A 21,685-nucleotide genomic window follows, 5' to 3' on the forward strand; every position below is an offset into this window, starting at 1 on the left:
TTTTAATATGTTGGGAGCTGCCCAGAGAGGCTGGGGAAACCCAGCCAGAAGGGTGGGGTATAAATATATTATTATTATTATTATTATTATTATTATTATTAAGCTCAGTAGCACTTGGGAATGCTTTAGCCTAACCCTTATATTTGTCAGTAACGTTGCAAAATAGATCTTTGTCCCCTCCCAACCCCCAGACGCTTTCCCGACCCCAAGAATTTACAGTTCAGCAGCGTATAAATACACATTAACTTGCAAATGACGTGGCAGTTGGTGGTGTTTGCTCAAACTAATTTATTGCAACTATTTGCCTGATTTTTATTTGATTAGAATCATCACTGGGAAGAAGAAAATGTTGATGAGGAGGACTTCCGGGTTGGCGCCATCGCCGAATGGCGGACTCCCTCCGAGCTCCGGAGGGAGCCGGCTCGGCAGGGGCTGGGTTTTACCGCACCGGCGATGCGGGGACCCTTAGAAACCACGGCCACGGGGGCCGTGGACTTGGAGACTCGGCTAGCACCGCTAGCGCCCTCCCGACTCGTGAAGGAGCCTTTTTAAAGGCTACGGATCGGGTGCCGGGGAGAAGCGTGGTGCTTTGAGTCCTCTGCCATCCCTGCCGAGCGAAGCCGCATGCCATCCGGCGGAGAGCGCTGACTTCTTCCATTGAGAATTTGGACTTTTAACAACAACCCGTGAGTAAATTGGAAATCGGGTTTAAAAGAAGAAAAATTTTTGGGATTTGAGACGAGCGGGGGGGGATCTAAAAAGGAAGTCAGTCCCCCTCCCTATTGTAGACATTTTAAAACAAGGATTGGGAAGCCAAGGCCCAAAAAGAACGGTATCTTTGCTAAATTAAGAATTCCATGATGGGAAAGTACAAGAATTGTGCTGGAGGAAGAATTGAAGGAGAAGGAAAATGCACCCCCCTCCCTGGGAACCGGGGCGATTGAGGAGTGAGCCTGGTGAAAAGAGCCGGTGATTTTGACAGCTGTCAAAGTAGCTGTCAAAGTCGGAATATTAAAGAGGATTTTATTACAAGGACCTTGCTGGTCAAATTTGTTACAACTTGATATAATTTGTTAAGACTTGAATACAAAATGGCGAAAATACGGAGAACAATCGGATTTTTGGAAACAAAGTTACAACAACCCCCCTAGAGGAGTTTCGGGACATTACAAAGATGGGCGTAAGCCGGGAAAAATACAACACTCCGGAATTTCACAGAACTGGTTATCTCCTGGGAAAGCTGCAAAACGGAAACTGAATCTTGTCTACAGGGTGTTTAGACTAAAAGGAGACAACAGAATACCTTACTGAAGAAGGAAGGGACTGAACGCAAGTTTTTGTTCCTGAATAACAACAACCCATGTAGAGTTACTAAACTTCTGAATAAGAAAGTTTTAGCAGCGGAACAAGAGGAAGCTGGACTATAACCTTGAAAGAACAATGGGGGGAATTTTATAATTTGACATTTTTAAAGATTTAGGAATTAATTTTTAAAGAAAGTAATCCTAGAAATGGGAAATAATTCTGCAAGGAGTTGGGGGAAAAATGGGATTGATGGACTTAAGATTTCCAGGCTGGAAACATAGATTGGAGGATAAGGGAAATTAAACCGGGGAAGGGGAGGGAGAATTAGAATCCAAAGGCTTGCAACTATTTTCTGAATTGGTTTTCTTTTTTCTAATATATTTTTTATTTTTTTATACTTTTATTCTGTGTGCTTTTACTTTAATGGGAAAAAAGGGGGACATTGTGGAAAGAAAAGGGGGTGGGCTATGGGGAGAGATCTTTTGCTTTTTTTTTATCAAGGGTGTTGCATAAGGTTTGTATAAATTTAAATTTGAACAATGGGGTATATAAATTGTGCTTTAAATCAGAAATAGAACTTGTGGAAACAACAATATGAAAGGGGAATACAGTAGGGGTGGGGGAAGGGGGGAGTCCCAGAAAGTGGATGTTTGAAAATAAGGTTCTGAATGTATCTTCATAATTTCTTTTCTTCTCTTTCTGTATTTTGGAAACTTCAATAAATATAATTTAAAAAAAAAAAAAAAAAAGAAAATGTTGATGAGGAGGACTGCATGAAAGCACCAACAGTCATGTAGTGCTCCTGGTGTCCCACAACTTATTTGCTCTCCAGTTTCCTTCCTGAGGATGTTAATTTGCTGATTTGCCCTTTATTTGACTTTCCTTTTCATCCTGGTAGAAGATGAGAGATAACAGCAACATCCAGAAAGGTCAAAAACACTGCCAATATTTAGAAACATATATTTGGGAAATATGCCGATAGTCATTATATGTTATGTATACATTTGCATTCCTTTTAGATCTATGTCCATCTATAGTACATGAGAGCCAGGTTGATGTATTGGTTAGCATGCAGGACTAGGACCAGGGAGACCTGGGTTCAAATCCTCCATTTTTCCATTAAGCACACTGACTCACCTTGGGCCAGCCACACAGTCTAGCCCACTTCATAGGGTTGTTTAAGGATAACTGGGGAGGCGAAGGTACTTCTTGCATTTTGTTAACTACCTGGAAAGCACTTGTGGCAAAGTGGGTAACAGAAATTGCTTAAGAAGAAATCAACACTAGTTAACATATTGACTCCAAATAAACTTGGAGAAGATGCATGAAGGAATTGAAGCCTGAAAGGAAGTGAATTTTTTTACTAATAGGTATTTACTAAAAAAGTAGGAATCAGTAAGGAGGAAGAATAGGCTACCTTTACGTCTTCTGCCTTGTCTCCTTTTTAGGTAACAATTATTGTAGCTTTCCTCCCAACAGTGACGTCCTCCAAAAGTACACTGGGAATTGCATTTTACCCCTCACAAAGCTACAATTCCCGACAGCCTTAACAAACTACAGTTCCCAGGATAACAGAGAAGTCTGCTTTCCAGTGTCTCGAGGGTGGGGCAGGATGAAGGTGGGGGGTAAATGCTGCATTCCTAAAGCATCGAACCTCAAACAGTCCAGCCCCTCTAATTATTATGATTTTGAGAGGAAGGTCAAGCTGGGACGTTGAAAGATGAAACATCCGTTTTACACATGTTTGTTTCAACCCTATCTTACCTCTCATTTACGATGCCGTCCTACATTAACTGTTACATTCTGCTTGCCATTCCTCTGGTACAACAGGAGAAACCAGTTCTTTAAACTTCTGCAAGGGGCAAGCCGCTTCACAGCCCGGCAAAATGAACTTTTAGCAGCCAGAATCACCATAACCAGACACTGGAGAGACCTGTCAGGAGTTAGCATGGACCAATGGTACCAAATAGTATAGGAAACAGCCCTACTAGAAAAATTAACCAATAAACTGAAACTGACACGGGGACAAATAGAAGAAGACACCTTCACCCCGGTATGGCTCCCCTTTATCACATATACAGCCCAACAAGACAATGGCAATAATCCACCAACAGCATACAAATCAATATGGCTAACCTGATCCAAAACACCCACCCACCCCACTCACACACGAAAACAAAGGTAACCATAGCCAATCACAAACAAACAACCATACCCTAGGCCAACCCCAACCTCCCTCACCACCAAAGGAACACAAATGAACAGCAGAGAACCTGCACAAGCAACGCTGACACCAAACCCTACACACATTAAGCAAAATAGAAACATCGCCACCCGACCCCCCCCCCCCATCCACACCTCCCCTCTCCAATGTCTCAACAAATGAAACTGATTTGTAAAAATGTTACATGGAAAAAATACGAGACACATTACACATACTTCTGTAAAACAAGAAAATCTTTAATAAAATAATAATTTTTTAAAAAAGATTTCAGGCAGGATCTCTCCCAGTCCTGCCAGGAGATGCTGGGGACTGAACCTGATGTCTTCTGCATGCTAAGCAGTTGTTCTACCACTGAGCTATGGCCCTAGCTCACAATATTGCTGTCAGGATAAAGTGGAGAAGGTGGAGGCAGAGGTGTATATGCTCTGTGGGACAGAAGTATAAGAAGGAATAAAGTATGTAAACTAGCCTATAAGTGAATAAAATACAGTATGTTTTTAACTTTTGACCAAACTGCGGGAGGCAGTGGAAGACAGAAGTGCCTGGCGTGCTCTGGTCCATGGGGTCACGAAGAGTCAGACACGACTAAACAACTAAACAACAAGAAAAAATATTTTTAACTTACTCTCCTAATAATTTGTATATAAATTATAAAAGTGGTATATAAATTTGGTAATTTTTTTAAAAAGAGGAAATGTTCAGACTTTCAAACAGTGTGTTATGCCTGAGCCTTCATTGCTGAAACTCCCAACAGCATTTTCATGCTCACAAACTGCTGATGAAGGCTTAAGGAACCATTGTGACATAACCCATTCAAGCAGATTTAAGGGGCAACAGGCTGTCAACAGTGGCAGTAGTTGGGGGCTCCCAGCTATTGAAAAGCCACATAGAGTCTTTTCCTACTGCCTGAGGAATTAATTCCTTATTTAACGTTCCTAATTGCTGGATCGATTTAACAGGACTGGAGCTAACATTTGCTTGGATTGGGCCCCATTGATAGGGAAGTGCCTGCTGTGTCCTCCGCTTTGAAGTCACCCTGGTCTTTGGGCCTCCAGCACCTTCTTCAGCATGTCCAACCCACCTAAGAGGCGTATGATACTGGTGTTCCACTGGGTTAGGAAGACGCCCCTGGCAGAGAAGCCGTGCTCTACCATCTTGGCCAGACCTTCTGCCTCTGCACCGGCTGGCAACACTCCTCACATTTCACCCTACTTCACGAGGAGCAAGACACAACCCGCTCTGCTCAGGAGGTCCAGCAGGCGCAAGGTGCTGCAATTTCCGAATCTGACCGACCCCATGTTTTTAAGATCTGTCATAGGCAGCGTTGGCCGGAAGAGAGCCCGCAGGCGTGGCAAGCCAAAGGAGACTCCAGCGTAAACAGGAAAAGGGGAAGCGGCCTACTGGAGTTGCCATTGACAACTACTCTCTCTCTCTTTTTTTAAAATAGTTTTTATTAACTTTCCATTTAACAAACCAATCATATCATATTAATTATTCCAAATTATACCAATACATTAAACTAATAAATAAAACCTTTTGTTAATATTTTTGTTTCCACACATTTTATTTTCCAGTCTCACTTGCTATCAGTCATTGTGACGGTTCTTCTGGGGGGGGGGGCGTTGTTAGGTAAATCATAATGAAAAAGAAAGTCCCCCCCCCTTTCCATTCTGTTCAACATACCGACATGGCTGCAATTCTTTGATGTAGTCTTCTGTTCATTCCATCCCATCACTCTTATCTTCTCAGTGGTAGATTTATTTAGCAGATAATACACCCCTGACTTCTCTCAAAACATGTGCATTTACTTTCTCCAATTAATTTATCTTAAGCAATGCAACTAGTTTCGCTCTTGAAAGTGGCGTCCGGGAGCTCCAAAGCTCGCTCGAGGGCTTTCTGACCAGTGCTCCCACCCCCTCCTTCTTTCAATCTCGTGGGTGATTTATGGGCAGCTGCGGGCGAGGCAGCATCTTCCCACCCCCTGGGAAGAAGAAGGGAGGTTGATATACTCCCATAACCAGCCTCTAAATTACTTCGTACGAGCCGGAAAGATGGTATTGTCGGCCATCTTCCAAGGCGCCCCTAGCGCCCCCCGCCATTGACAATCACTCTCAGCCTCCTTCCCCCCCGAATGGGCGGGCCCCTTCTGGCCCAGCATGCTTTGCGCATACCCAACATGGCGGTGCCCAGCCCCAGCACGTCCCGACCGGCGCCCGCTTTCCCTTTCCCCTTCTCCGCCTCGACGGCCAAGGCTGAAAAACCCGCGGAGGGGCAGCCTCTGCCAGCTGCCGAACCGAATAAGAAGAAGCCGCCCTGTCGGGCCTGCATGGACTTCAGGAGTTGGATACGGGATCAGAGGAAGCAGTCGGACCTGCTATTCTTAAGGAGGCTAATGGAAAAGAAGACTTGGAAAAGAACCTCCTGAAGCTTCGGAATGACCAGAAAGAGGCTGTGCTGAAGTTTTCCATCACATGGAACACAAACTCGTGGAACTACCTCATGGCTCAGGCAGTGGTGGAAACCCTCCTCAAGCATGAGACGCCAGAGAGCCTCTTGCAATACGAAGGGATCAAAGCAGCTGTGGAGTCTCGCCTACCATACACAGAACGGCACTTCCAGAGGCTGGGCTGGTTACTGCAGGCCTCCATGTTCCTCGATTTCATGTGGCAAAACATGAAGCTGCCTGACGCCGCCAAGTGGAACGAGGAGATTGACACGTGATGAGCTTTGGGTGCCAGCGGCATTTTGTAAAGGCATAAATCTCCCGAGAGTGTCTTCCTACATACATCCGTTCCCCATCCCTGTTAAAAATGAAATAAAATTATTTAGCATTTTAAAAAACACAATTTTTATTAATTTTTCAGTTTATACATCTCAAAATAAACATTTTACATAATATGATGTAACAATTGACTTCCCTCCTATAAAGATGAATGTATTGCCTAAAATGCTATTTTTGTTTCAAACACTACAAATTGTGGACAAGTTGGATTGTTTTAAGAAGTGGCAGAAAGATATTTCTAAATTTGTCTGGCAGGGCAAGAAGCCCAGGATAAAATATAAGATTTTAACTGATGCAAAAGAAAGGGGTGGCTTTGCCCTGCCAGACTTCAGACTGTACTATGAATCAGCAGCATTCTGCTGGTTGAAAGATTGGCTGCTTCTTGAAAACACAGACATTTTGGATTTAGAAGGTTTTAACAACATTTTTGGATGGCATGCATATTTGTGGTATGATAAGGTTAAAGCTCACAAAGCATTTAAAAATCACATTGTTAGGAGATCTTTGTTTAATGTTTGGATCGGATACAAGGATTTACTGGAAAATAAGACCCCAAGGTGGTTGTCACCAATGGAAGCGAAAGCCCAGAAAAAGCTCAATATGGAGGCCAAATGGCCAAAATATTGGGAAATTTTGGAACAAGAAGGAGATAGACTGAAATTGCAGAGCTTTGAGAAACTAAAAAATAAAGTGCGAGACTGGTTCCATTATTTTCAGATAATGGAGGCTTACAATTTGGACAAGAAAATTGGCTTCCAGGTGGAAAAATCTAAATTAGAAACAGAAGTGCTAGAACCTAAAACTAAGATTATGTCAAAAATGTATAACTTGCTGCTGAAATGGAATACACAGGATGAAACGGTTAAGTCAGCTATGATTAAATGGGCACAAGATGTTGGACATAACATTATGTTTGCTGACTGGGAACAGTTATGGACCACAGGTATGAAATTTACGGCATGTAATGCCTTAAGAGAGAATATTATGAAAATGATATACAGGTGGTACATGACCCCAGTCAAGCTTGCAAAAATATATCATTTGCCCGATAATAAATGTTGGAAATGTAAGGAGGTTGAAGGTACATTCTTTCACCTTTGGTGGACGTGCCCAAAGATTAAGGCTTTCTGGGAAATGATTTATAATGAAATGAAAAAGGTATTTAAGTATACCTTCTTGAAAAAACCAGAGGCTTTTCTCTTGGGCATAGTCGGCCATTGGGTGCCAAAGAAGGACAGAACTTTTTTTATGTATGCTACAACGGCAGCAAGAATACTTATAGCAAAGTACTGGAAGACTCAAGATCTACCCACTCTGGAAGAATGGCAGATGAAGTTGATTGACTGTATGGGACTGGCAGAAATGACCGGCAGAATCCGCGACCAGGGAGAAGAGTCGGCAGAAGAAGATTGGAAGAAATTTAAGGACTATTTACAGAAATGCTACAAAATTAATGAACTCTGAAAAGATGCTGGATTGAACTTTTGTGGTCTCTAGCTGTTATGATAAATATAACAGGGATTAAGATTGTTTAAGTCAAAAAATTTAAAAAGTTGATTTGGAAAATAAGGTGTTAATTAAAAGGAATGTTAAGAGATTAGGATTTGCTGGATTAACAATTTGAACTAGAAAACAAGAAGGGGAGGTATGAGGAAGTCAAAGAAACATGTTATTGAAAAACTGTTATTGAAATTGATTTGTTTTTAATATTTTTCTTTTCTTTTTCTTTTTGTGTTTGTATAAAATTGGAAAACTTAATAAATATTTATAAAAACAACAACAATTGACTTCCCTCCTTCCCCTTTCATGGTTCATTTTACTTATCATCATTCCTGCATATTTTATTATAGCAAATCTAATCATTTCTCCATTTTACATCCTTCAAATATTTACCATACTGTTGAATTTATCTAAACACTACCAGCGTTTTCAATTGTACACAATTGTTTTCTAAATATTCAGTAAAAATTTTCCACTCCTCTTTGAATAAAGATTATTTCCCTCTTATTCTATGTTAAACCTGCTGCTTCTGCAAATTCTATCATCTTAAGTTGCCAGTCTTCCTTACTAGGGATCTCGCTCATTTTCCATCTTTGGGCTAGCAAAATTCGAGCTTCCGTGGTGTGTGGAGATGGGTGTGGGTGTATATGCATGCACTTTGTTTGATTAAAAAGCCTCTCATTACCGCTTTACTGGCATCCCAAACCATATTTAGATCTGTTCCTTTATTAAGGTTGAGGTTGAAAAATTCTTGTAGGGAACATATTCCCTTGAATCCGGGAAGGTTTTCCCACTTACCATTTGCGTTGGATCCTGCCCAAGTCTGCCATGCTCCACGCTGCAGCTTCTATCCTCCGACAGCGGAGCTGAAATCACTCTTTTCAACCGGCGCGCGGATTTTGCTGCTCCTGTCCGGGCTCCAGCTGCAAGGGTCTCCATTTCTCATTCCAGCTTCTCTTGATCTCGCCGGCTTCCCTTGTTCGTGCCGGCTTCGGCGGCTTCCAAAGCAGCTGCCGTTTCATCACCCCAAGTGCCTGAGAATTTCTTCCGCTTGCCTTCCCACCCATATTCCGCTCGCTGCCGTAAATTAAGGATCGGTAAAGTATAAAGGGAAGAAGCTTGATCTTGGGGACTGGTTGGTCTTATACCGTGTGCGGTTTAATTTTTTTTTCCTCCTGAGGGTTTCCTTGGCGTCACGTTTCATTTAAAGTACGGATTTGGTGTGGGGCTTCTTTTAATTTGCGTTGGGGGGCACAGACGTTGTACAGGAGAATTTCTGCCCAGCTGCGGCTTAGTACAGTGCTGGTGCCGGACACTACGTGGGGGTTTAGAATTTCTTAGCAGTTGCCGTGGTTACCGCTGCATTGAGCAGCCATTTTGGGAGACCACGTGGTATTTCTTTTGGCGGCCATCGTACGTGAGGCATCCCCCGGCCCGACTTCAGAGCAGTGCAACGAATCGGTGCCTACTCGCCTTCCCGCCCACTTCCTAAATCACCGGGCCACCTTGGGGGGGGGGATCATTTACCAGAGCCCGAGTTCAATTTGAAGAAACATTTTTTCCCCTTATTAAAGCGGATTTTGATAGCGCTTTCGGTAAATTAGCGGACAGAAAGCGCGCTGGGGAGCAGTAGGAGCGCATCTATTGAATTGGGGGGGCACTCCTTGTTGCATTGAGTATAACTTAAGGAGCTTGGCTGGGGTTGCATTCAGTTCTTCATAAAGTTTCTCTTGGCGCAGGGGGCTCATATTCTATATAATATTGAGTAGGCATAAGGGCAATGGTGAAAAGCGCTTTGGCTGTGCGCCCAGTTTGACTGTAAACGCAGCGAGCGCCGTAAGGCAGTGATCGCAGTAAGGCGTCATTGCTTGATTGGCAATATAAGGTGCTTTGAGGGCATTTTTGTGAAGAAGAAGAAGAGTTTGGATTTGATATCCCTCCTTTCACTCCCTTTAAGGAGTCTCAAAGTCTCCTTTCCCTTCCTCCCCCACAACAAACACTCTGTGAGGTGAGTGGGGCTGAGAGACTTCAGAGAAGTGTGAGTAGCCCAAGGTCACCCAGCGGCTGCATGTGGAGGAGCGGAGACGCGAACCCGGTTCACCAGATTATGAGTCCACCACTCTTAACCACTACACCACACTGGCTCTCAAGCGGTTTGGAGGGCTGATAAGTTGCATTTAATTCAAAATTGAAGGACAAAGCTGTGCTGGTATTAAGTGTTGACTATTACTCCGGAGGGAGGAATTGTCCGGAACTGGATATTGCATTATATATTAGCAGCACAGGTGATTGATATCTGATTAAACTGAATAGGCTGGTAATTGAGAAGAACTAGCTTGCCCATACTTGAGCGCTCAGTTAAGTACTTCTAGGTGATTGAACTTGAAATTTTGAATTAGCCTGTTTGCCTTCAACTAGCTTGCCTACCTGGAAGGGTCGCAGCAGGCGCATATTGATAATTACTGATCTACTGGAGGTGCAAACAATTAATTAAATAAATAAATAGATAAACAGATAAATAGATAAAAGTGAATATATATATATATATATATATATGTATATATATATAATTAGTAATAATATTAATAACAAGTAATAAATAAATAAATTTTAAAACATTAATAAATAAATAATAATAATAAATAAACAAGCAATAAATAAATAAATTTTAAAAATAATAAAAAAAATTATAATAATAAACATTAATAATAAATATAGCTCGTTTCATTTGCAGTATACGCGTTACACAATTTAACTCCTAGGGGCCAGTGTAGTTAATACTGAACTAATCACTGTCTGGCATCGTACCCAATTGAAGCCAGTGCAAGCAATACTGAACTGCACGGTAATTGATACGCACCGTACACAAATATCAGCCAGTGTAGTCAATACTGAACCCGCTAGCCTTCTAAAACCAGTCAGTGCGATGGCTCCAGGGAGAAATCAACAGACTTCTCCTAGTGCAAATGGGGCGGGCACCCAAGGCGGCTCTCAAATGCCCGCTATGCCGTGCAATCCAGAGGCGCTTGCAAATTTTTTCTCTGCTTTCGAAACATTCTATTGGCAGTGCAGGCCGGGGGTTAGGGCACTTCCGGCATCACTCCCAGCATCTCAAGATTACATCCCCGACACTCATCCTAATAACCAGGAGCGCCCTAGCACCTCAACGTCTGGCCCTAGTGTCACTCCGCCCGGAACGTCCTTACCTGTCCACCCCCTAACCCATTCGCAGTCTTCACGCTCCCTTAGTTATGATTTATATTTGTTTGTTTAAAATTCTGGAAAATCAATTAAAAAAAGAATAATAAAAAAAGAAGAACCAGCCTTTTCAAACTTACAATAATGTAGGTGTTGGATAATGAGGTGTTGGATGAGCAGAGGCAGGAGGAAAGAGGTTGGGTAGCAAGAAGGAGAAGCAGTGAAAAGGCCTATACCCTTTTCAATACCCTCCCTGTGGTACTTGGGAGAAGCAGACCCAAGAATAGGCCAAAAATGGTGAAGCCACAATTAACAAAACAGATGCATCACGGACCTTTCAGCCCTGCCAGTAATTATGAAATAGCTTTTTTGTCTGTGTGTGAAGGTGGGAAGGGAAAAAGCAGTGCTTTACAAAGAGCAAACAAAGGGGACGAGACTCTAAAATTCATCTGGAAGTTTAATTTGATGGCTACTGATTTATGGCTTTTTGTAATATAGTCAAGGACAGAGGAGGAAGTGCCAAGTTCTGTGTTGCTGGAGGACCACACTTGCCACACGGCAGATGCCAGGACTTAGGTGGATGTGCCCCATGATTTTTCTCCAAAAGGAAGGACACTCCGCTCTCTGCTAATGGCTAGGGAATCATGGGTGATGGGGAGGTTGCACATTCAGCCTTCCAGGAAGAACATCGTGGCAGTTTGAAGGTGACCGCTCGATCCAATGGTAGGTGGGGTGGAAATCTTCTAAATAAATCAGCAAACGTAGTGGCACTGCTGCCAAGAGGGGCAGGAAAAATGTCATGCCAATATGGAGAAGAGCCTGGACCCCTCCAATTGGCCAGAGAAGGAACAGCTGCAGGCAACTTGCTCCCTGCCCTCCCATCTCCAGGCTCCAGCAACTGTCAGTTGTCTTCGGACTGTAAGGCTGAAAGGAATCACATTCTGGTGCCCATCCAGCAGGCCAAGGACTAATGGTTGCTCAGTTGCTTGGAGTTTGTCCAAGACCTTGCACAATCTCATAGTTTATTCATATCACCAGAAGAACAATCAAGATGGGAGAACAATTTTTCTCTTGAATCATTTTTGGGTGAGCAAATAGATGTGGGAATATTATAAATATTCTGCAGCACAGTACACTTCCTGTATTAGAATTAGATGGTTCTCATTTTGACTGTAGGTCACCTCCTCTTCTCCCCCCCCCCCCCGCACCAGTTTCCTGGGCAAAGAGCGCAGAACACACACAACCCTACCTGGGATAAGGGTTGAAGACCAGCCTGGTTAAGAAAGAGTTTAACCTGTCTGATGCCAACAGGAGCAGCTGGCGAGGCAAAATGGTACAGTGCCACTACTCTCCTAACAGCAGTGTCACTGGGGCAGTGTGGGAGGCAGAGCAGGGCTGGAAGGTGGGGCTAGGTGGGTGCACTGGGAGGGCCCCTGCTGGGGTGCTCACACAGCCCCAGTCATGCTGCCCCCCTGCCCTGCCCCATCCCAGCAAGCAGCAGTGACCCTGCTTTCACGGGGGCAGCAACACACCACTGCTTCACCACACTGGCTGTTCCTGGTTGCCAGTAAGCATAATAATGTATCCAGGACGGAGGTACAGAAATGTTAAGTGATGAGGGCAACCTTTAGCCCAAGTTTATTTATAAGCTATTCTGCATAGACACAGAACCTCATGCTCCAAAGGAGAGTATTTGCATGGGCAAATAATTACATGCATCAAGGTTCCACAGCATGGTCAGTCAATGAGGACATCAGCACAGTACAATACCATTAGCTCCGTAGATTAAGTGTTCACCGAGCAAGAGAATTTTAAAAAGCTCAGGTACATCGCATTGCCAAAGCAGAGCCAACCATCAGTGGACCATGTTGACGTTAGCCCTTGGCAGAAACTGAACACAGGGAGTCAGAAGTGATGTTGTCTGTACAGTGGTGCCTCGGGTTAAGTACTTAATTCGTTCCGGAGATTCGTTCTTAACCTGAAACTGTTCTTAACCTGAAGCACCACTTTAGCTAATGGGGCCTCCTGCTGCCGCCGTGCCACTAGAGCACGATTTCTGTTCTCATCCTGAAGCAAAGTTCTTAACCTGAAGCACTATTTCTGGGTTAGCGGAGTCTGTAACCTGAAGCGTATGTAACCCGAGGTACCACTGTACAGGGAGACCAGGCAGTTTCAGTGCCTGTCATGTAACAGATGGCTGGATGCAAATATTTATCTCACTAGTAAGGTATACATGATGGTTGTGCACCAGACTGGGCTGAATCCAGAACTGAATGGAGTCTATTCTGGGGGATCCATGGTTCACCTGAATCAGACGGAGGCAGTCCTGATTGCTGTGGGTCAGGTGAGGTGACCCAGAGTGATCCAGGACTGTCAGAGGGTGGGGTGTTGGATGAGCAGAGGCAGGAAGAAAGAGGTTGGGTAGCAAGAAGGAGAAGCAGTGAAAAGGCCTAGGAGGAGAGAAGATGGACGTACTGGGCTGACTGTATCTTCCCAGGAGAAGTTAGGGGTGGGGTGCCTTTGGGTGCAGGGTGCAAGCTGCTCCTTCTCAAAGTGGCTTTCCCTCCTGATCTCCCCTGCTGCCTGCCCACGCTCTGCAGCAGAACCCACACGAATGTCCTTCCCCACATGGAAGCCACTTGTTAAGAAATGACACACTGGACCCAACACCCCTGCTCTCGGCTGGAAGAGGGCAAGGAGACACAGCGTCTCCCAAGTGACCTAGAAGCAGCCGGGCATTAAAACAACAACAACCAGCTCCACACAAGGCAAGGAAAATCCTGCTGCCCATGCAAACTCTAGCAGATGGCACTTTGAAATAGGTGAACTCCAAAATCCCAGTTCTTTATTTAAAGCAATCTTTATTGTTGAAGTTTTATCAGGCAGAAGGGTTATTATTATTATTATTATTATTAATCCAATGCACAACAAGAAAATATTTAAGAAAATCATAATAATAATAATAATAAAGATTTCAGGCAGGATCTCTCCCAGTCCCACCAGGAGATGCTGGGGACTGAACCTGATGCCTTCTGCATGCTAAGCAGTTGTTCTACCACTGAGCTATGGCCCTAGCTCACAATATTGCTGTCAGGATAAAATGGAGAAGGTGGAGGCAGAAGTGTATATGCTCTGTGGAGGAAAGGTGGGATAGAAGTATAAGAAGGAATAAAGTATGTAAACTAGCCTATAAGTGAATAAACTACAGTATATTTTAACTTACTCTGCTAATAATTTGTATATAAATTATAAAAGTGGTATATAAATTTGGTATTTTTTTTAAAAAAGAGGAAATGTTCAGACTTTCAAACAGTGTGTTATGCCTGAGCCTTCATTGCTGAAACTCCCAACAGCATTTTCATACTCACAAACTGCTGATGAAGGCTTAAGGAACCATTGTGACATAACCCATTCAAGCAGATTTAAGGGGCAACAGGCTGTCAACAGTGGCAGGAGTTGGGAGCTCCCAGCTATTGAAAAGCCACATAGAGACTTTTCATACTGCCTGAGGAATTAATTCCTTATTGAACGTTCCTAATTGCTGGATCGATTTAACAGGACTGGAGCTAACATTTGCTTGGATTTGGCCCCATTGATAGGGAAGTGCCTGCTGCGTCCTCCGCTTTGAAGTCACCCTGGTCTTTGGGCCTCCAGCACCTTCTTCAGCATGTCCAACCCATCTAAGAGGCGTATGATACTGGTGTTCCACTGGATTAGCAAGAAGCCCCTGGCAGAGAAGCCGTGCTCTACCATCTCGGCCAGACCTTCTGCCTCTGCACCGGCTTGCAACACTCCTCACATTTCTCCCTACTTCACGAGGAGCAAGACACAACCCGCTCCGCTCCGGAGGTCCAGCAGGCGCAAGGTGCTGCGATTTCCAAATTTCACCGACACCAAGATTTTAAGATCTGTCATTGGCAGCGTTTGCCAGAAGAGAGCCCGCAGGCGTGGCAAGCCAAAGAAGACTCCAGCGTAAACAGGAAAAGGGGAAGCGGCCTACTAGAGTTGCCGTTGACAACCACTCTCAGCCTCCTTTTCCCCCTTCTGGCCCAGCATGCTTTGCGCACACCCAACATGGAGGCGCCCAGCTCCAGCACGTCCCGACCGGCGCCCGCTTTCCCTTTCTCCTTTTCCGCCTCGACGGCCGGAGGGGCAGTCTCTGCCGGCTGCCGAACCGAATAAGAAGAAGCCGCCCTGTCGGGCCTGCACGGACTTCAGGAGTTGGAATATTGTCTAATATTGTCTTTATTACTGTTCTGTTTGTATTCTTGTCTTGTTTTTTCTTTGAGTATCAATTAAATAAATAATAATAAAAAACAATACCCTGGACCAATCACCAATCCATGGCTTTGAAGGAGAGGAGGAGGGTGGATGCTGTCACAAAAAATAGTGGAGAGTAGTAAGAGAAAATTCTGCAAAGTGGCCTTTTCTCTTTTGGGGAGAGAAAATGAAAAATCTCAGGCATTTTCTTACAAAAATTTCCTCTGAAAATCTAACCTTTGTTATCATGGTCAATGATCATCATTAAGAAACTGGGATAAAACAACTCTAATGTGCCTTTGATGTGTTTATTGATAAATACTAATTCTGCATCAGCACAGTACAATACCATTAGCTCCGTAGATTAAGTGTTCATTGAGCAAGAGAATGTTAAAAAGCTCAGATACATCACATTGCCAAAGCAGAGCCAACCATCAGTGGACCATGTTGACGTTAGCCTTTGGCAGAAACTGAACACAGGGAGTCAGAAGTGATGTTGACCAGGCAGTTTTAGTGCCTGTCATGTAACAGATGGCTGGATGCAAACATTTATCTCACTAGTAAGGTATACATGGGGGTTGTACACTAGACTGGGCTGAATCCTGAACTGAATGGGGCCTATTCTGGGGGATCCATGGTTCACCTGAATCAGATGGAGGCAGCCCCGGATTGCTGTGGGTCAGGTGAGGTGACCCAGAGTGATCCAGGAGTGTCAGAGGGTGGGGTGTTGGATGAGCAGAGGCAGGAAGAAAGAGGTTGGGTAGCAAGAAGAAGCAGTGAAAAGGCCTAGGAGGAGAGAAGGTGGACGTACTGGGCTGACTGTATCTTCCCAGGAGAAGTTAGGGGTGGGGTGCCTTTGGGTGCAGGGTGCAAGCTGCTCCTTCTCAAAGTGGCTTTCCCTCCTGACCTCCCCTGCTGCCTGCCCACGCTCTGCAGCAGAACCCACACGAATGTCCTTCCCCACATGGAAGCCACTTGTTAAGAAATGACACACTGGACCAAACACCCCTGCTCTCGGCTGGAAGAGGGCAAGGAGACACAGCGTCTCCCAAGTGACCTAGAAGCAGCCTGGCATTAAAACAACAACAACCAGCTCCACACAAGGCAAGGAAAATCCTGCTGCCCATGCAAACTCTAGCAGATGGCACTTTGAAATAGGTGAGCTCCAAAATCCCAGTTCTTTATTTAAAGCAATCTTTATTGTTGAAGTGTTATCAGGCAGAAGGGTTATTATTATTATTATTAATCCAATGCACAACAAGAAAATATTTAAGAAAATCATAATAATAAAGGTAAAGGTAAAGGTACCCCGGCCCATACGGGCCAGTCTCGCCAGACTCTAGGGTTGTGCGCTCATCTCACTCTATAGGCCGGGAGCCAGCGCTGTCCGCAGACACTTCCGGGTCACGTGGCCAGCGTGACAAAGCTGCTCTGGCGAGCCAGCACCAGCGCAGCACACGGAACGCCGTTTACCTTCCCGCTGGTAAGCGGTCCCTATTTATCTACTTGCACTTAAGGGTGCTTTCGAACTGCTAGGTTGGCAGGCGCTGGGACCGAACGACGGGAGCGCACCCCGCCGCGGGGATTCAAACCGGCGACCATGCGATCGGCAAGTCCTAGGTGCTGAGGTTTTACCCACAGCGCCACCCGCGTCCCTTAATCATAATAATAATAATAATAATAAAGATTTCAGGCAGGATCTCTCCCAGTCCCACCAGGAGATGCTGGGGACTGAACCTGATGCCTTCTGCATGCCAAGCAGTTGTTCTACCACTGAGCTATGGCCCTAGCTCACAATATTGCTGTCAGGATAAAATGGAGAAGGTGGAGGCAGAAGTGTATATGCTCTGTGGAGGAAAGGTGGGATAGAAGTATAAGAAGGAATAAAGTATGTAAACTAGCCTATAAGTGAATAAACTACAGTATATTTTTAACTTACTCTCCTAATAATTTGTATATAAATTATAAAAGTGGCATATAAATTTTGTTAAATAAAAAAAGAGGAAATGTTCAGACTCTCAAACAGTATGTTATGCCTGAGCCTTCATTGCTGAAACTCCCAACAGCATTTTCATGCTCACAAACACCTGATGAAGGCTTAAGGAACCATTGTGACATAACCCATTCAAGCAGATTTAAGGGGCAACAGGTTGTCAACAGTGGCAGTAGTTGGGAGCTCCCAGCTATTGAAAAGCCACATAGAGACTTTTCATACTGCCTGAGGAATTAATTCCTTATTTAACATTCCTAATTGCTGGATCGATTTAACAGGACTGGAGCTAACATTTGCTTGGATTGGGCCCCATTGATAGGGAAGTGGCTGCTGCGTCCTCCGCTTTGAAGTCACCCTGGTCTTTGGGCCTCCAGCGCCTTCTTCAGCATGTCCAACCCATCTAAGAGGCGTATGATACTGGTGTTCCACTGGATTAGCAAGAAGCCCCTGGCAGAGGAGCCGTGCTCTACCATCTTGGCCAGACCTTCTGCCTCTGCACCGGCTTGCAACACTCCTCACATTTCACCCTACTTCACGAGGAGCAAGACACAACCCGCTCCGCTCAGGAGGTCCAGCAGGCGCAAGGTGCTGCGATTTCCGAATCTGACCGACACCAAGATTTTAAGATCTGTCATTGGCAGCGTTGGCCGGAAGAGAGCCCGCAGGCGTGGCAAGCCAAAGAGGACTCCAGCGTAAACAGGAAAAGGGGAAGCGGCCTACTAGAGTTGCCACTGACAACCACTCTCAGCCTCCTTTTTCTCCCCCCTCGAAGGGGCGGGCCCCTTCTGGCCCAGCATGCTTTGCGCGCACCCAACCTGGCGACACCCAGCCCCAGCACGTCCCGACCGGCGCCCGCTTTCCCTTTCTCCTTTTCCGCCTCGACGGCCGGAGCTGAAAAACCCGCGGAGGGGCAGTCTCTGCCGGCTGCCGAACAGAATAAGAAGAAGCCGCCCTGTCGGGCCTGCACGGACTTCAGGAGTTGGAATATTGTCTAATATTGTCTTTATTACTGTTCTGTTTGTATTCTTGTCTTGTTTTTTCTTTTTTTGAGTATCAATTAAATAAATAATAATAAAAAACAATACCCTGGACCAATCACCAATCCATGGCTTTGAAGGAGAGGAGGAGGGTGGATGCTGTCACAAAAAATAGTGGAGAGTAGTAAGAGAAAATTCTGCAAAGTGGCCTTTTCTCTTTTGGGGAGAGAAAATGAAAAATCTCAGGCATTTTCTTACAAAAATTTCCTCTGAAAATCTAACCTTTGTTATCATGGTCAATGATCATCATTAAGAAACTGGGATAAAACAACTCTAATGTGCCTTTGATGTGTTTATTGATAAATACTAATTCTGCATCAGCACAGTACAATACCATTAGCTCCGTAGATTTAGTGTTCATTGAGCAAGAGAATGTTAAAAAGCTCAGATACATCACATTGCCAAAGCAGAGCCAACCATCAGTGGACCATGTTGACGTTAGCCTTTGGCAGAAACTGAACACAGGGAGTCAGAAGTGATGTTGACCAGGCAGTTTTAGTGCCTGTCATGTAACAGATGGCTGGATGCAAACATTTATCTCACTAGTAAGGTATACATGGGGGTTGTACACTAGACTGGGCTGAATCCTGAACTGAATGGGGCCTATTCTGGGGGATCCATGGTTCACCTCAATCAGATGGAGGCAGCCCCGGATTGCTGTGGGTCAGGTGAGGTGACCCAGAGAGATCCAGGACTGTCAGAGGGTGGGGTGTTGGATGAGCAGAGGCAGGAAGAAAGAGGTTGGGTAGCAAGAAGGAGAAGCAGTGAAAAGGCCTAGGAGGAGAGAAGATGGACGTACTGGGCTGACTGTATCTTCCCAGGAGAAGTTAGGGGTGGGGTGCCTTTGGGTGCAGGGTGCAAGCTGCTCCTTCTCAAAGTGGCTTTCCCTCCTGATCTCCCCTGCTGCCTGCCCACGCTCTGCAGCAGAACCCACACGAATGTCCTTCCCCACATGGAAGCCACTTGTTAAGAAATGACACACTGGACCCAACACCCCTGCTCTCGGCTGGAAGAGGGCAAGGAGACACAGCGTCTCCCAAGTGACCTAGAAGCAGCCGGGCATTAAAACAACAACAACCAGCTCCACACAAGGCAAGGAAAATCCTGCTGCCCATGCAAACTCTAGCAGATGGCACTTTGAAATAGGTGAACTCCAAAATCCCAGTTCTTTATTTAAAGCAATCTTTATTGTTGAAGTTTTATCAGGCAGAAGGGTTATTATTATTATTATTATTATTAATCCAATGCACAACAAGAAAATATTTAAGAAAATCATAATAATAATAATAATAATAAAGATTTCAGGCAGGATCTCTCCCAGTCCCACCAGGAGATGCTGGGGACTGAACCTGATGCCTTCTGCATGCTAAGCAGTTGTTCTACCACTGAGCTATGGCCCTAGCTCACAATATTGCTGTCAGGATAAAATGGAGAAGGTGGAGGCAGAAGTGTATATGCTCTGTGGAGGAAAGGTGGGATAGAAGTATAAGAAGGAATAAAGTATGTAAACTAGCCTATAAGTGAATAAACTACAGTATATTTTAACTTACTCTGCTAATAATTTGTATATAAATTATAAAAGTGGTATATAAATTTGGTATTTTTTAAAAAAGAAGAGGAAATGTTCAGACTTTCAAACAGTGTGTTATGCCTGAGCCTTCATTGCTGAAACTCCCAACAGCATTTTCATACTCACAAACTGCTGATGAAGGCTTAAGGAACCATTGTGACATAACCCATTCAAGCAGATTTAAGGGGCAACAGGCTGTCAACAGTGGCAGTAGTTGGGGGCTCCCAGCTATTGAAAAGCCACATAGAGACTTTTCATACTGCCTGAGGAATTAATTCCTTATTTAACATTCCTAATTGCTGGATCGATTTAACAGGACTGGAGCTAACACTTGCTTGGATTTGGCCCCATTGATAGGGAAGTGCCTGCTGCGTTCTCCGCTTTGAAGTCACCCTGGTCTTTGGGCCTCCAGCACCTTCTTCAGCATGTCCAACCCATCTAAGAGGCGTATGATACTGGTGTTCCACTGGATTAGCAAGACGCCCCTGGCAGAGAAGCCGTGCTCTACCATCTCGGCCAGACCTTCTGCCTCTGCACCGGCTTGCAACACTCCTCACATTTCACCCTACTTCACGAGGAGCAAGACACAACCCGCTCCGCTCCGGAGGTCCAGCAGGCGCAAGGTGCTGCGATTTCCGAATCTGACCGACACCAAGATTTTAAGATCTGTCATTGGCAGCGTTGGCCAGAAGAGAGCCCGCAGGCGTGGCAAGCCAAAGAAGACTCCAGCGTAAACAGGAAAAGGGGAAGCGGCCTACTAGAGTTGCCATTGACAACCACTCTCAGCCTCCTTTTCCCCCTTCTGGCCCAGCATGCTTTGCGCACACCCAACATGGAGGCGCCCAGCCCCAGCACGTCCCGACCGGCGCCCGCTTTCCCTTTCTCCTTTTCCGCCTCGACGGCCGGAGCTGAAAAACCCGCGGAGGGGCAGTCTCTGCCGGCTGCCGAACAGAATAAGAAGAAGCCGCCCTGTCGGGCCTGCACGGACTTCAGGAGTTGGAATATTGTCAAATGTTGTCTTTATTACTGTTCTGTTTGTATTCTTGTCTTGTTTTTTCTTTTTTTGAGTATCAATTAAATAAATAAGAATAAAAAACAATACCCTGGACCAATCAGCAATCCATGGCTTTGTAGGAGAGGAGGAGGGTGGCTGCTGTCACAAAAAATAGCGGAGAGTAGTAAGAGAAAATTCTGCAAAGTGGCCTTTTCTCTTTTGGGGAGAGAAAATGAAAAATCTCAGGCATTTTCTTACAAAAATTTCCTCTGAAAATCTAACCTTTGTTATCATGGTCAATGATCATCATTAAGAAACTGGGATAAAACAACTCTAATGTGCCTTTGATGTGTTTATTGATAAATACTAATTCTGCATCAGCACAGTACAATACCATTAGCTCTGTAGATTAAGTGTTCATTGAGCAAGAGAATGTTAAAAAGCTCAGATACATCACATTGCCAAAGCAGAGCCAACCATCAGTGGACCATGTTGACGTTAGCCTTTGGCAGAAACTGAACACAGGGAGTCAGAAGTGATGTTGACCAGGCAGTTTTAGTGCCTGTCATGTAACAGATGGCTGGATGCAAACATTTATCTCACTAGTAAGGTATACATGGGGGTTGTACACTAGACTGGGCTGAATCCTGAACTGAATGGGGCCTATTCTGGGGGATCCATGGTTCACCTGAATCAGATGGAGGCAGCCCCGGATTGCTGTGGGTCAGGTGAGGTGACCCAGAGTGATCCAGGACTGTCAGAGGGTGGGGTGTTGGATGAGCAGAGGCAGGAAGAAAGAGGTTGGGTAGCAAGAAGGAGAAG

Source organism: Podarcis filfolensis (genome assembly GCF_964270895.1).
Source record: "Podarcis filfolensis genome assembly, chromosome: 12".
In the NCBI taxonomy this organism is placed as follows: Eukaryota; Metazoa; Chordata; class Lepidosauria; order Squamata; family Lacertidae; genus Podarcis; species Podarcis filfolensis.